The 15,926-nt window shown below is 42.0% G+C and overlaps 9 non-coding genes across 9 annotated transcripts; 1 reads left to right on the top strand and 8 right to left on the bottom strand.

Annotated features, from left to right (window-relative positions):
* Positions 1-102: 102 nt before the first annotated feature.
* On the bottom strand, positions 103-175 carry trnak-uuu (transfer RNA lysine (anticodon UUU)). Its single transcript has one exon. It is a non-coding gene; the product is annotated as a tRNA-Lys (tRNA).
* A 1,133-nt stretch (positions 176-1,308) lies between these two features.
* trnak-uuu (transfer RNA lysine (anticodon UUU)) lies at positions 1,309-1,381 on the bottom strand. The gene has a single exon. It is a non-coding gene; the product is annotated as a tRNA-Lys (tRNA).
* A 1,135-nt stretch (positions 1,382-2,516) lies between these two features.
* On the bottom strand, positions 2,517-2,589 carry trnak-uuu (transfer RNA lysine (anticodon UUU)). The gene has a single exon. It is a non-coding gene; the product is annotated as a tRNA-Lys (tRNA).
* Positions 2,590-3,709: 1,120 nt separating this feature from the next.
* trnak-uuu (transfer RNA lysine (anticodon UUU)) lies at positions 3,710-3,782 on the bottom strand. Its single transcript has one exon. It is a non-coding gene; the product is annotated as a tRNA-Lys (tRNA).
* A 1,126-nt stretch (positions 3,783-4,908) lies between these two features.
* On the bottom strand, positions 4,909-4,981 carry trnak-uuu (transfer RNA lysine (anticodon UUU)). The gene has a single exon. It is a non-coding gene; the product is annotated as a tRNA-Lys (tRNA).
* A 165-nt stretch (positions 4,982-5,146) lies between these two features.
* On the top strand, positions 5,147-5,218 carry trnaw-cca (transfer RNA tryptophan (anticodon CCA)). The gene has a single exon. It is a non-coding gene; the product is annotated as a tRNA-Trp (tRNA).
* Positions 5,219-7,279: 2,061 nt separating this feature from the next.
* trnak-uuu (transfer RNA lysine (anticodon UUU)) lies at positions 7,280-7,352 on the bottom strand. The gene has a single exon. It is a non-coding gene; the product is annotated as a tRNA-Lys (tRNA).
* Positions 7,353-8,470: 1,118 nt separating this feature from the next.
* On the bottom strand, positions 8,471-8,543 carry trnak-uuu (transfer RNA lysine (anticodon UUU)). Its single transcript has one exon. It is a non-coding gene; the product is annotated as a tRNA-Lys (tRNA).
* Positions 8,544-9,673: 1,130 nt separating this feature from the next.
* On the bottom strand, positions 9,674-9,746 carry trnak-uuu (transfer RNA lysine (anticodon UUU)). The gene has a single exon. It is a non-coding gene; the product is annotated as a tRNA-Lys (tRNA).
* Between the last annotated feature and the right edge of the window lie 6,180 nt (positions 9,747-15,926).

Below are 15,926 nucleotides of genomic sequence, written 5' to 3'. Positions count from 1 at the left end.
TTCTGGGAGTGTTTTGTCCACAGTTCGAACATGTCATGGAAAGTCAAGTAAAATGCATGATCAGAAAGACAGTGGAGTGAAGAAATGTGAACATTAAAGCATCGCCCGAACAGGGACTTGAACCCTGGACCCTCAGATTAAAAGTCTGATGCTCTACCGACTGAGCTATCCGGGCTCTGCTTTTGCTTATTTTCATACACCTAACCTGCCGGGTAGAGGCACGTGCTGACGAGGGGGCATTGTCAGATGGTACAGTTCCCCAGAGAACCAGGTCTTCATTCCAAATGATACAGTCAACAAAATCTGAACTAGGCATCCCCTCCAAAAAACACATTGTACAAGATCTCGTGGCGCAAAGGTAGCGTGTCTGACTCCAGATCAGAAGGTTGTGTGTTCAAGTCACGTCGTGGTCAGGGATTTCATGTGTCCATTATCATCTGCCTTCTTTACACAGCGAAGTCAATGAATCAGCACATGAACCAATTTGGCTTTACATAAACCACCAAACCAATGCTGCTTAAGATGACAATTGTCTCTCACAGAAGCATGGCACACTGCAAATTCCTAAATCAGATGATGCTGTGTGATTGACAGACTTAAATCATTATTCGAACAAGGAGTTCAACTTCTTTTGGCTTGGAGGCAGAATTTCGGCATATGGATGAGAAGCGTGCCCTGTTACTCAGGCCCACATGCTCGGATATGCATATAATTGGTAGATGTGGATAAAAATCACTCTAAAGTTTCCAAAACTGTTAAAATCCTGTCTGTGAGTATAACAGAACTGATACGGCAGGCGAAAACCTGAGGAAAATCAATCCAGGAAGTGGGATTTTTTTTGATGTGGGTAGTTTTCAATTGAATGCCTATTGAGTTTCTAATGGGTTCGGACCCAGATTGCAGTTCCTATGACTTCCACTAGATGTCAACAGTCTTTAGACATTGTTTCAGACTTCTTTTCTGAAAAAGTAAGAAGAACGAGACCTTTCTGTCAATGCTTAGGAAGCATGCAATGCTGGTTTGCGAGCGTGACCGAGTGCGCACCCTTCGTTGTTTTTCCTTTCTATTGAATACGCTATTGTCTGGTTGAAATATTATCGATTATTAAGACAATCGACAACCTGCGGATTCATTTTAACATGGTTTGACATGTTTCGACAAACTTTATCGGTACTATGAGGATGTCTTCAGACTAAGCTGTTTTGGCTCTGGGAGTGTTTTGTCCACAGTTCGAACATGTCATGGAAAGTCAAGTAAAATGCATGATCAGAAAGACAGTGGAGTGAAGAAATGTGAACATTAAAGCATCGCCCGAACAGGGACTTGAACCCTGGACCCTCAGATTAAAAGTCTGATGCTCTACCGACTGAGCTATCCGGGCTCTGCTTTTGCTTATTTTCATACACCTAACCTGCCGGGTAGAGGCACGTGCTGACGAGGGGCATTGTCAGATGGTACAGTTCCCCAGAGAACCAGGTCTTCATTCCAAATGATACAGTCAACAAAATCTGAACTAGGCATCCCCTCCAAAAAACACATTGTACAAGATCTCGTGGCGCAAAGGTAGTGCGTCTGACTCCAGATCAGAAGGTTGTGTGTTCAAATCAAGTCGTTTTCAGGGTTTTCATGTGTGCATTATCTGCCTTCTTTACACAGCGAAGTCAATGAATCAGCACATGAACCAATTTGGCTTTACATAAACCACCAAACCAATGCTGCTTAAGATGACAATTGTCTCTCACAGAATCATGGCACACTGCAAATTCCTAAATCAAATGATGCTGTGTGATTGTGATTGACAGACTTAAATCATTATTCGAACAAGGAGTTCAACTTCTTTTGGCTTGGAGGCAGAATTTCGGCATATGGATGAGAAGCGTGCCCTGTTACTCAGGCCCACATGCTCGGATATGCATATAATTGGTAGATGTGGATAAAAATCACTCTAAAGTTTCCAAAACTGTTAAAATCCTGTCTGCGAGTATAACAGAACTGATACAGCAGGCGAAAACCTGAGGAAAATCAATCCAGGAAGTGGGATTTTTTTTGATGTGGGTAGTTTTCAATTGAATGCCTATTGAGTTTCTAATGGGTTCGGACCCAGATTGCAGTTCCTATGGCTTCCACTAGATGTCAACAGTCTTTAGACATTGTTTCAGACTTCTTTTCTGAAAAATTAAGAAGAACGAGACCTTTCTGTCAGTGCTTAGGAAGCATGCAATGCTGGTTTGCGAGCGTGACCGAGTGCGCACCCTCCGTTGTTTTTCCTTTCTATTGAATACGCTATTGTCCTGCTGAAATATTATCGATTATTAAGACAATCGACAACCTGAGGATTCATTTTAACATGGTTTGACATGTTTCGACAAACTTTATCGGTACTATGAGGATGTCTTCAGACTAAGCTGTTTTGGTTCTGGGAGTGTTTTGTCCACAGTTCGAACATGTCATGGAAAGTCAAGTAAAATGCATGTTCAGAAAGACAGTGGAGTGAAGAAATGTGAACATTAAAGCATCGCCTGAACAGGGACTTGAACCCTGGACCCTCAGATTAAAAGTCTGATGCTCTACCGACTGAGCTATCCGGGCTCTGCTTTTGCTTATTTTCATACACCTAACCTGCCGGGTAGAGGCACGTGCTGACGAGGGGGCATTGTCAGATGGTACAGTTCCCCAGAGAACCAGGTCTTCATTCCAAATGATACAGTCAACAAAATCTGAACTAGGCATCCCCTCCAAAAACACATTGTACAAGATCTCGTGGCGCAAAGGTAGCGTGTCTGACTTCAGATAAGAAGGTTGTGTGTTCAAGTCACGTCGTGTTCAGGGATTTCATGTGTGCATTATCTGTGTTCTTTACACAGCGAAGTCAATGAATCAGCACATGAACCAATGTGGCTTTACATAAACCACCAAACCAATGCTGCTTAAGATGACAATTGTCTCTCACAGAAGCATGGCACACTGCAAATTCCTAAATCAGATGATGCTGTGTGATTGACAGACTTAAATCATTATTCGAACAAGGAGTTCAACTTCTTTTGGCTTGGAGGCAGAATTTCGGCATATGGATGAGAAGCGTGCCCTGTTACTCAGGCCCACATGCTCGGATATGCATATAATTGGTAGATGTGGATAAAAATCACTCTAAAGTTTCCAAAACTGTTAAAATCCTGTCTGTGAGTATAACAGAACTGATACGGCAGGCGAAAACCTGAGGAAAATCAATCCAGGAAGTGGGATTTTTTTTGATGTGGGTAGTTTTCAATTGAATGCCTATTGAGTTTCTAATGGGTTCGGACCCAGATTGCAGTTCCTATGGCTTCCACTAGATGTCAACAGTCTTTAGACATTGTTTCAGACTTCTTTTCTGAAAAAGAAAGAAGAACGAGACCTTTCTGTCAATGCTTAGGAAGCATGCAATGCTGGTTTGCGAGCGTGACCGAGAGCACACCCTTCGTTGTTTTTCCTTTCTATTGAATACGCTATTGTCTGGTTGAAATATTATCGATTATTAAGACAATCGACAACCTGAGGATTCATTTTAACATGGTTTGACAAACTTTATCGGTACTATGAGGATGTCTTCAGACTAAGCTGTTTTGGCTCTGGGAGTGTTTTGTCCACAGTTCGAACATGTCATGGAAAGTCAAGTAAAATGCATGTTCAGAAAGACAGTGTTAGTGAAGAAATGTGAACATTAAAGCATCGCCCGAACAGGGACTTGAACCCTGGACCCTCAGATTAAAAGTCTGATGCTCTACCGGCTGAGCTATCCGGGCTCTGGTTTGCTTATTTTCATACACCTAACCTGCCGGGTAGAGGCACGTGCTGACGAGGGGGCATTGTCAGATGGTACAGTTCCCCAGAGAACCAGGTCTTCATTCCAAATGATACAGTCAACAAAATCTGAACTAGGCATCCCCTCCAAAAAACACATTGTACAAGATCTCGTGGCGCAAAGGTATTGCGTCTGACTCCAGATCAGAAAGTTGTGTGTTCAAATCACGTTGTGTTCAGGGATTTCATGTGTGCATTATCTGCCTTCTTTACACAGCAAAGTCAATGAATCAGCACATGAACCAATGTGGCTTTACATAAACCACCAAACCAATGCTGCTTAAGATGACAATTGTCTCTCACAGAAGCATGGCACACTGCAAATTCTAAATTAGATGATGCTGTGTGATTGACAGACTTAAATCATTATTCGAACAAGGAGTTCAACTTCTTTTGGCTTGGAGGCAGAATTTCGGCATATGGATGAGAAGCGTGCCCTGTTACTCAGGCCCACATGCTCGGATATGCATATAATTGGTAGATGTGGATAAAAATCACTCTAAAGTTTCCAAAACTGTTAAAATCCTGTCTGTGAGTATAACAGAACTGATACGGCAGGCGAAAACCTGAGGAAAATCAATACAGGAAGTGGGATTTTTTTTGATGTGGGTAGTTTTCAATTGAATGCCTATTGAGTTTCTAATGGGTTCAGACCCAGATTGCAGTTCCTATGGCTTCCACTAGATGTCAACAGTCTTTAGACATTGTTTCAGACTTCTTTTCTGAAAAATTAAGAAGAACGAGACCTTTCTGTCAGTGCTTAGGAAGCATGCAATGCTGGTTTGCGAGCGTGACCGAGTGCGCACCCTTCGTTGTTTTTCCTTTCTATTGAATACGCTATTGTCCGGTTGAAATATGATCGATTATTAAGACAATCGACAACCTGAGGATTCATTTTAACATGGTTTGACATGTTGACAAACTTTATCGGTACTATGAGGATGTCTTCAGACTAAGCTGTTTTGGCTCTGGGAGTGTTTTGTCCACAGTTCGAACATGTCATGGAAAGTCAAGTAAAATGCATGTTCAGAAAGACAGTGGAGTGAAGAAATGTGAACATTAAAGTATCGCCCGAACAGGGACTTGAACCCTGGACCCTCAGATTAAAAGTCTGATGCTCTACTGACTGAGCTATCCGGGCTCTGGTTTTGCTTATTTTCATACACCTAACCTGCCGGGTAGAGGCACGTGCTGACGAGGGGGCATTGTCAGATGGTACAGTTCCCCAGAGAACCAGGTCTTCATTCCAAATGATACAGTCAACAAAATCTGAACTAGGCATCCCCTCCAAAAACACATTGTACAAGATCTCGTGGCGCAAAGGTAGCGCGTCTGACTCCAGATCAGAAGGTTGTGTGTTCAAGTCACGTCGTGGTCAGGGATTTCATGTGTCCATTATCATCTGCCTTCTTTACACAGCGAAGTCAATGAATCAGCACATGAACCAATGTGGCTTTACATAAACCACCAAACCAATGCTGCTTAAGATGACAATTGTCTCTCACAAAAGCATGGCACACTGCAAATTCCTAAATCAGATGATGCTGTGTGATTGACAGACTTAAATCATTATTCGAACAAGGAGTTCAACTTCTTTTGGCTTGGAGGCAGAATTTCGGCATATGGATGAGAAGCGTGCCCTGTTACTCAGGCCCACATGCTCGGATATGCATATAATTGGTAGATGTGGATAAAAATCACTCTAAAGTTTCCAAAACTGTTAAAATCCTGTCCATGAGTATAACAGAACTGATACGGCAGGCGAAAACCTGAGGAAAATCAATCCAGGAAGTGGGATTTTTTTGATGTGGGTAGTTTTCAATTTAATGCCTATTGAGTTTCTAATGGGTTCGGACCCAGATTGCAGTTCCTATGGCTTCCACTAGATGTCAACAGTCTTTAGACATTTTTTCAGACTTCTTTTCTGAAAAAGTAAGAAGAACGAGACCTTTCTGTCAATGCTTAGGAAGCATGCAATGCTGGTTTGCGAGCGTGACCGAGTGCGCACCCTTTGTTGTTTATCCTTTCTATTGAATACGCTATTGTCCGGTTGAAATATTATCGATTATTAAGACAATCAACAACCTGAGGATTCATTTTAACATGTTTGAAAAAACTTTATCGGTACTATGAGGATGTCTTCAGACTAAGCTGTTTTGGCTCTGGGAGTGTTTTCTACACAGTTCGATCATGTCCAGGAAAGTCAAGTAATATGCATGTTCAGATGGACAGTGTAGTGAAGAATGTGAACATTAAAGCATCGCCCGAACAGGGACTTGAACCCTGGACCCTCAGATTAAAGTCTGATGCTCTACCGACTGAGCTATACGGACTCTGCTTTTGCTTATTTTCATACACCTAACCTGCCGGGTAGAGGCACGTGCTGACGAGGGGGCATTGTCAGATGGTACAGTTCCCCAGAGAACCAGGTCTTCATTCCAAATGATACAGTCAACAAAATCTGAACTAGGCATCCCCTCCAAAAACACATTGTACAAGATCTTGTGGCGCAAAGGTAGCGTTTGACTCCAGATCAGAAGTTTGTGTGTTCAAGTCACGTCGTGGTCAGGAATTTCATGTGTCCATTATCATCTGCCTTCTTTACACAGCGAAGTCAATGAATCAGTACATAAACCAATGTGGCTTTACATAAACCACCAAACCAATGCTGCTTAAGATGACAATTGTCTCTCACACAAGCATGGCACACTGCAAATTCCTAAATCAGTAATTGACAGAATTAAATCATTATTCGAACAAGGAGTTCAACTTCTTTTGGCTTGGAGGCAGAATTTCGGCATATGGATGAGAAGCGTGCCCTGTTACTCAGGCCCACATGCTCGGATATGCATATAATTGGTAGATGTGGATAAAAATCACTCTAAAGTTTCCAAAACTGTGAAAATCCTGTCCATGAGTATAACAGTACTGATACGGCAGGCGAAAACCTGAGGAAAATCAATCCAGGAAGTGGGATTTTTTTGATGTGGGTAGTTTTCAATTTAATGCCTATTGAGTTTCTAATGGGTTCGGACCCAGATTGCAGTTCCTATGGCTTCCACTAGATGTCAACAGTCTTTAGACATTTTTTCAGACTTCTTTTCTGAAAAAGTAAGAAGAACGAGACCTTTCTGTCAATGCTTAGGAAGCATGCAATGCTGGTTTGCGAGCGTGACCGAGTGCGCACCCTTTGTTGTTTATCCTTTCTATTGAATACGCTATTGTCCGGTTGAAATATTATCGATTATTAAGACAATCAACAACCTGAGGATTCATTTTAACATGTTTGAAAAACTTTATCGGTACTATGAGGATGTCTTCAGACTAAGCTGTTTTGGCTCTGGGAGTGTTTTCTACACAGTTCGATCATGTCCAGGAAAGTCAAGTAATATGCATGTTCAGATAGACAGTGGAGTGAAGAATGTGAACATTAAAGCATCGCCCGAACAGGGACTTGAACCCTGGACCCTCAGATTAAAAGTCTGATGCTCTACCGGCAGAGCTATCTGGGCTCTGGTTTGCTTATTTTCATACACCTAACCTGCCGGGTAGAGGCACGTGCTGACGAGGGGGCATTGTCAGATGGTACAGTTCCCCAGAGAACCAGGTCTTCATTCCAAATGATACAGTCAACAAAATCTGAACTAGGCATCCTCTCCAAAAACACATTGTACAAGATCTCGTGGCGCAAAGGTATTGCGTCTGACTCCAGATCAGAAAGTTGCGTGTTCAAATCACGTTGTGTTCAGGGATTTCATGTGTGCATTATCTGCCTTCTTTACACAGCAAAGTCAATGAATCAGCACATGAACCAATGTGGCTTTACATAAACCACCAACCCAATGCTGCTTAAGATGACAATTGTCTCTCACAGAAGCATGGCACACTGCAAATTCCTAAATTAGATGATGCTGTGTGATTGACAGACTTAAATCATTATTCGAACAAGGAGTTCAACTTCTTTTGGCTTGGAGGCAGAATTTCGGCATATGGATGAGAAGCGTGCCCTGTTACTCAGGCCCACATGCTCGGATATGCATATAATTGGTAGATGTGGATAAAAATCACTCTAAAGTTTCCAAAACTGTTAAAATCCTGTCTGTGAGTATAACAGAACTGATACGGCAGGCGAAAACCTGAGGAAAATCAATACAGGAAGTGGGATTTTTTTTGATGTGGGTAGTTTTCAATTGAATGCCTATTGAGTTTCTAATGGGTTCAGACCCAGATTGCAGTTCCTATGGCTTCCACTAGATGTCAACAGTCTTTAGACATTGTTTCAGACTTCTTTTCTGAAAAAGTAAGAAGAACGAGACCTTTCTGTCAATGCTTAGGAAGCATGCAATGCTGGTTTGCGAGCGTGACCGAGCGCGCACCCTTCGTTGTTTTTCCTTTCTATTGAATACGCTATTGTCCGGTTGAAATATTATCGATTATTAAGACAATCGACAACCTGAGGATACATTTAAACATGGTTTGACAAACTTTATCGGTACTATGAGGATGTCTTCAGACTAAGCTGTTTTGGCTCTGGGAGTGTTTTGTCCACAGTTCGATCATGTCCAGGAAAGTCAAGTAATATGCATGTTCAGAAAGACAGTGGAGTGAAGAAATGTGAACATTAAAGCATCACCCAAACAGGGACTTGAACCCTGGACCCTCAGATTAAAAGTCTGATGCTCTACCGACTGAGCTATCCGGGCTCTGCTTTTGCTTATTTTCATACACCTAACCTGCCGGGTAGAGGCACGTGCTGACGAGGGGGCATTGTCAGATGGTACAGTTCCCCAGAGAACCAGGTCTTCATTCCAAATGATACAGTCAACAAAATCTGAACTAGGCATCCCCTCCAAAAAAACACACTGTACAAGATCTCGTGGTGCAAAGGTAGCGCGTCTGACTCCAGATCAGAAGGTTGTGTGTTCAAATCATGTCGTGGTCAGGGATTTCATGTGTCCATTATCTGCCTTCTTTACACAGCGAAATCAATGAATCAGCAAATGAACCAATGTGGCTTTACAGAAACCACCAAACCAATGCTGCTTAAGATGACAATTGTCTCTCACAGAAGCATGGCACACTGCAAATTCCTAAATCAGATGATGCTGTGTGATTGACAGACTTAAATCATTATTCGAACAAGGAGTTCAACTTCTTTTGGCTTGGAGGCAGAATTTCGGCATATGGATGAGAAGCGTTCCCTGTTACTCAGGCCCAGATGCTCGGATATGCATATAATTGGTAGATGTGGATAAAAATCACTCTAAAGTTTCCAAAACTGTTAAAATCCTGTCTGTGAGTATAACAGAACTGATACGGCAGGCGAAAACCTGAGGAAAATCAATCCAGGAAGTGGGATTTTTTTTGATGTGGGTAGTTTTCAATTGAATGCCTATTGAGTTTCTAATGGGTTCGGACCCAGATTGCAGTTCCTATGGCTTCCACTAGATGTCAACAGTCTTTAGACATTGTTTCAGACTTCCTTTCTGAAAAAGTAAGAAGAACGAGACCTTTCTGTCAGTGCTTAGGAAGCATGCAATGCTGGTTTGCGAGCGTGACCGAGTGCGCACCCTTCGTTGTTTTTCCTTTCTATTGAATACGCTATTGTCCGGTTGAAATATTATCGATTATTAAGACAATTGACAACCTGAAGATTCATTTTAACATGGTTTGACATGTTTCGACAAACTTTACCGGTACTATGAGGATGTCTTCAGACTAAGCTGTTTTGGCTCTGGGAGTGTTTTGTCCACAGTTCGAAAATGTCATGGAAAGTCAAGTAAAATGCATGTTCAGATAGACAGTGTAGTGAAGAATGTGAACATTAAAGCATCGCCCGAACAGGGACTTGAACCCTGGACCCTCAGATTAAAAGTCTGATGCTCTACCGACTGAGCTATTCGGCCTCTGCTTTTGCTTATTTCATACACCTAACCTGCCGGGCAGAGGCACGTGCTGACGAGGGGGCATTGTCAGATAGTAATTTTCCCCAGAAAACCAGGTCTTCATTCCAAATGATACAGTCAACGAAATCTGAACTAGGCATCCCCTCCGAAAAACACATTATACAAGACCTCGTGGCGCAAAGGTAGGGCATCTGACTCCAGATCAGAAGGTTGCGTGTTCAAATCACGTTGTGGTCAGGGATTTTATGTGTGCAATATCTGCCTTCTTTACACAGTGAAGTTAATGAATCAGCACAATAACCAATGTGGCTTCACAGTACCAATCATGCACAAAAATGACCAAATCAATGCTGCTTGATTGCCCTCTTGGAACTACCCTCTTGGAGAATTGTCATCAACTGACAACGGTCAAAAAATATTACTAGAATATAGTCATGAAATCACATGTGAAACACATCTTACCCTTTTGTTAATCACCCTGTCATCTCAGATTTACAGCCAAAGCAAGACAAGCATTTGTGTAAGTTTATCGATAGCCTAGCATAGCATTATGTCCAGCTAGCAGCAGGAAGCTTGGTCACGAAAATCAGAAAAGCAATCAAATTAAATAGTTTACCTTTGATGAGCTTCGGATGTTTGCACTCACGAGACTCCCAGTTAGATAGCAAATGTTCCTTTTGTTCCATAAAGATTATTTTTATAGCCGAAATTCCTCCGTTTGTTCTTCATGTTTGGCTTAGAAATCGACCGGAAATTGCGGTCACGACAACGGCAAAAAATATTCCAAATTAGATCCATAATATCGACAGAAACATGGAAAACGTTTTTCAAATATCTATTCGATAATATATCAACCGGGTCAGTTGGCTTCTTAGTAGGAGCGAGAGAAACAATAGCCGCATTTGTCTATTACGCACAAATCACTCTGAGAGCCACCAGGTGACCACTTACGCAATGTTGTCGCTCACGCTCATTTTTCAAAATAAAAGCCTGAAACTATGTCTTGTGACACTAGACACATTAGAGAAGCAATAGAAAAATGAATCTGGTTGATATCCCTTTCTCTGCTCAATAGGGATGCATAGGAACGCAGAGGTTTCTAAATAAGAGTCACTTCCTGATGGGATTTGTCTCAGGCTTTCGCCTGCAATATCAGTTCTGTTATACTCACAGACAATATTTTTACAGTTTTGGAAACTTTAGAGTGTTTTCTATTCTAAGCTGTCAATTATCTGGTCCTGAAAAATAGCCTGTTTACTTTGGGAACGTTATTTTCCAAAAATGAAAATAGTGCCCCCTAGTTTCAAGAGGTTAACTTGTTGTTTATCCAGCCACCGTGCCAGATTTCAAAAAGGCTTTAAGGCGAAAGCAAATCATGCGATTATCTGATGACAGCGCTCAGCACACAAAACATTGCAAACAGTTAGCAGCCAAGTAGATTTGTCACAAAAGTCTGAAATAGCAATAAAATTCCCTATGGGGAAAAATGAATGGCGGAAATATGGTTGGAACCATTTCCTTGTTTGACCACTATGTTTTATGGGTATTATGACTCATACTGTGGTACTCTATTGTACCTACACAAATAACTGGAGTTGGTCAGCTTTTGACAGCTTAATCCTTTGTCTCTGCATGATCATTTGCCTCCAACTAGTCACTAGCATGAGAAATCTGCAGATTGTTTTGTCTTAGCATACTGGCTTTAGATAAATAAATACAAATGTGGGCGTTAGCAGCTGTAGATGTTGCACCGGTTTCTTTCATAGCCCTAGTTTGTGTCTTTCTGGTTCAACTCCACTAGCCCCAGAAAAATGTACATTTATTATGTTTTAATAGTTTTTCTCTTACTGTACTGACAAGGTAAAGGTGGTTTAATTTCACCATGCATTGGAACAGCATTGGAACGTTTGCACTCTCAATGCCCCCTCGTCAGCACGTGCCTCTACCCGTCAGGTTAGGTGTATGAAAATAAGTAAGCACAGAGCCTGGATAGCTCAGTTGGTAGAGCATGGGACTTTTAATCTGAGGGTCCAGGGTTCAAGTCTGTGTTTGGGTGCTGCTTCAGTGTTCACACTCACAGAGCCAAAACAGCTTAGTCTGAAGACATCCTCATAGTACCGGTGAAGTTTGTCAAATGATGTTTATAATTAATCCTCAGGTTGTCAATTTTCTTAATAATTGATCATATTTCAACCGGACAATAGCGTATTCAATAGAAAGGAATAACAAAGAAGGGTGTGCACTCGGTCACGCTCGCAAACCAGCACTGCATGCTTCCTAAGCACTGACAGAAAGGTCTCGTTCTTCTACATTTTTCAGAAAAGAAGCCTGAAACAATGTCTAAAGACTGTTGACATCTAGTGGAAGCCATAGGAACTGCAATCTGGGCCCGAACCTATTAGAAACTCAATAGGCATTCGATTGAAAACTACCCACATCAACAACAACAAAAACACTTCCTGGATTGATATTCCTCAGGTTTTCACCTGCCGTATCAGTTCTGTTATACTCACAGACAGGATTTTAACAGTTTTGGAAACTTTAGAGTGTTTTATATCCACATCTACCAATTATATGCTTATCCGAGCTTCTGGGCATGAGTAACAGGGCACGCTTCTCATCCAAAAAAAGCCGAAATACTGTCTCCAAGCCAAAAGAAGTTCAACTCCCTGTTCTAAGACTGATTTAAGTCTGTCAATCACACAGTATCATCTGATTTAGGAATTTGCAGTGTGCCATGCTTCTGTGAGAGACAATTGTCATCTTAAGCAGCATTGGTTTGGTGGTTTTTGTGCATGATCGGTACCGTAAAGCCACATTGGTTCTTGTGCTGATTCATTGACTTCGCTGTGTAAAAAAGGCAGAGATTGCACACATAAAAACCCTGACCACGACATGATTTGAACACACAACCTTCTGATCTGGATTCAGATGCACTATCTTTGCGCCAAGAGGTGTTGTACAATGTGTTTTTGGAGGGGATGACTAGTTCAGATTTGACTGTATCATTTGGAATGAAGGCCTGGTTCTCTGACAATGCTCCCTCGTCAGCACGTGCCTCTGCCCGGCAGGTTAGGTGTATGAAAATAAGTAAAAGCAGAGCCCGGATAGCTTAGTCGGTAGAGCATCAGACATTTATTCTGAGGTTCAAGGGTTCGGGCGATGCTTTAATGTTCACCTTTCTGAACTTGCTTTTTCCATGACATGTTCGACCTGTGGACAATACACTCCCAGAGCCAAAACAGCTTCGTCTGAAGACATCCTCATAGTACCTTCTCCAGAGAAGTAGTTTCTTGTGTTGTATTTTGAAGCTACATAACCTTGAGACTCCCAAGTGGTGCAGCGGTCTATGGAACTGCATCTCAGTGCTACAGGCGTCACTACAGACTCCCTGGTTCAAATTAGGGCTTCGTTTCTATCAAAGTGCTTTATTACGTTATCATAGTTTCCGTATGCCGTTTCTGCTGTAGCTCACTGTATGTATGGGATCATAATATATACCTTATAACGTGACACATTCTAACGTGGAACGTTACACATTTTATAACCTTTATGGTGTTATAGTCAATCGTGCTTACGTAGCTACATTATTCTATTAGCTCTGTAAAACAAGGCTAGTTGCATCAGAGAACTATTAGCTTGTGTTTTATTTTGAAGCTACCCTGGCCTTATGACTCCCAAGTTGCGCAGCGGTCTATGACACTGCATCTCAGTGCTAGAGGCTTCACTGGCTGTGATTGGGAGTCCCATAGTGCAGTCCACAATTGCCCCAGCGTTGTCTGAGTTTGGCCGGTGTAGGCCATCATTGTAATTAATAATTTGTTCTTAAATGACTTGCCCAGTTAAATAAATAAAACATATGACCATGGTTTGTGTATTTGGTCTATTCAGCATAGCTCTGTTCTGCCCTGCCTTGCCCCCTTGTGGAACTCAAAAGTTAGCTTCTTACTGTTATAACTCAAATCTGTGATTTTGTCAATGCAAGAGACGATTTTTTATAGCAGTGTTTATTATATAATACTTCTTTGTAGTATTGTTTTATTGCTATATCCTTATATTGTATTCTAATGAATAATTCATCTTTAATCTGTACTTTCAGAAACAACAAACAGTATTTGCCAATATCATAACTGGAATTGGACATCTTTGGAGCTGAAGAATGAGGCCAGCTTTTGTATGCTAACCTACACTCCTTAACAGTTGTACTGGATGAAAACACAGCAAGAAAACACACAGGCCAATATGTAATAGTCATCTATTTTATTGCAGTATTGGTAGTTGGTTCAACAACTTGTTTTACTAGAGGACAAAAAACTGAATATGCATAACCCATATTTAATATCCATGCAGTGACTGAACAACAACTCTATTTCCACCCCCACCACTAAAGGCATAGTATCTGCACCTGTCAGGTCAGTCAGTCACTTATTGTTGCAGATGTGCTCAATAATGCTTGAGCATGCATGTGATACTCCTCAAAGCATGGTGAAATACATAGAGGTGTATCACAAGCTAAACACATGTATTTTGTCATATTCCTCTGCTTACTTCTCCTGGCGCCAGACAGCCAGACTTTGCAGTGCCTCCGTGTGTGACTACCTTGAGCAGCAGTTTGAGGGACTTTGCAGGGAAAATGCCGTGCAGTGAGGCGTAGGGGATTGTCTACAGCAGGACGACCCCCAGTGGATGGGCGCCGAGGGGTGTGGTGCTCCTCCAGCAGCTCTCTCATGAGGTTCTCTCTGTATTTTTGGTAGGTAATTACTTTACCTATGAGGGAGTGGGGAGGATGAGGATGATGAGGCAGTAGGTAGGTGGGTGAGATATTGTCACTATAATTGCATAATGGATTTGTATGTGAACTGTACATCCAATTACAAAAATACCTTGTTCAGTAATCACCTGTTAGTTGGCGGTGAACTATGCTGCCGCTGAGGACAGCAGTGGCGATCAGATGGAAAGATATCTTCTTATCCCACTTGGTCGTTTTCCGAGCGCATTCCACAAAGCTGTTTATCATGTCCGCCTTATCCACGGCCCCCATTTTGAGGTAATAATCACTCCTGGCTCTCTCTTCTCCTGTAGCTCCAAGGCATAGCGATTGGTCTCCTCTACTATGTTTCCCACCAGCTCCTCTGTCAGAAACAACTTGAAGCACTCTGCCTCAGTTGAAAATGGCAAGGGGCGTTGCACTCCAGACTGGGACTCGTCAAAGCAAACAGCAGGGCCAGGAGGGGTGAAATGACTGGTGGCCTTCCAGCTACCACAGAACTCCTGTACTTCATCCACTGTCGGTCTGCCTCCATCACCACCAGCATCGTCAAAGGGACCTGGTACTTCATCAGTGGACAAGGGAACCTCGGATTCAGGGTTCTCAATGGCTACAAGGCTGGGGGGCAGCTCCTCACTGTCACTGTCAGAATCTGATTCCTGACTTTCATACTCAGACTCATTGTCAGAATTTAAAAAAAATCTCCAGAATTTCCACATTTGTGAGTTGTCTCCTTTTGAAAGACATTGCTAATGCTACAACTTAGCTCACTAACAGTGTGGGAAAATCTTTGGAGGGAGTTGAAAGTCCGTGTTGCCCAGCAACAGCCCAAAAACATCACTGCTCTAGAGATCTGCATGGAGGAATGGGCCAAAATACAAGCAACAGTGTGTGAAAACCTTGTGAAGACTTACAGAAAACGTTTGACCTCTGTCATTGCCAACAAAGGGTATATAACAAAGTATTGAGATAAACTTTTGTTATTGATCAAATACTTATTTTCCACCATAATTTGCAAATAAATTCATAAAAAATCCTACAATGTGATTTTCTGATTTTTTTTCCCTCAGTTTGTCTGTCATAGTTGAAGTGTACCTATGATGAAAATTACAGGCTTCTCTCATCTTTTTAAGTGGGAGAACTTGCACAATTGGTGGCTGACTAAATACTTACTAAATACTAAATACTTGGAGGGGATGCCTAGTTCAGATTTCGTTGACTGTATCATTTGGAATTAAGGCCTGGTTCCCTGGGGAAATGAACCATCTGACAATGCCCCCTCGTCAGCACGTTCCACTGCCCGGCAGGTAAGGTGTATGAAAATAAGCAAAAACAAAGCCCGGATAGCTCAGTTGGTAGAGTATCAGACTTTTATGGGTAAGGCGTATCTTTATGCAATACATCCCTCTCTC

This window comes from Oncorhynchus keta, chromosome 3 (assembly GCF_023373465.1).
Source record: "Oncorhynchus keta strain PuntledgeMale-10-30-2019 chromosome 3, Oket_V2, whole genome shotgun sequence".
In the NCBI taxonomy this organism is placed as follows: domain Eukaryota; kingdom Metazoa; phylum Chordata; class Actinopteri; order Salmoniformes; family Salmonidae; genus Oncorhynchus; species Oncorhynchus keta.
The sequence above is the reverse complement of the archived record's forward strand: the minus strand, read 5'-3'. Positions and strand labels throughout refer to the sequence as shown.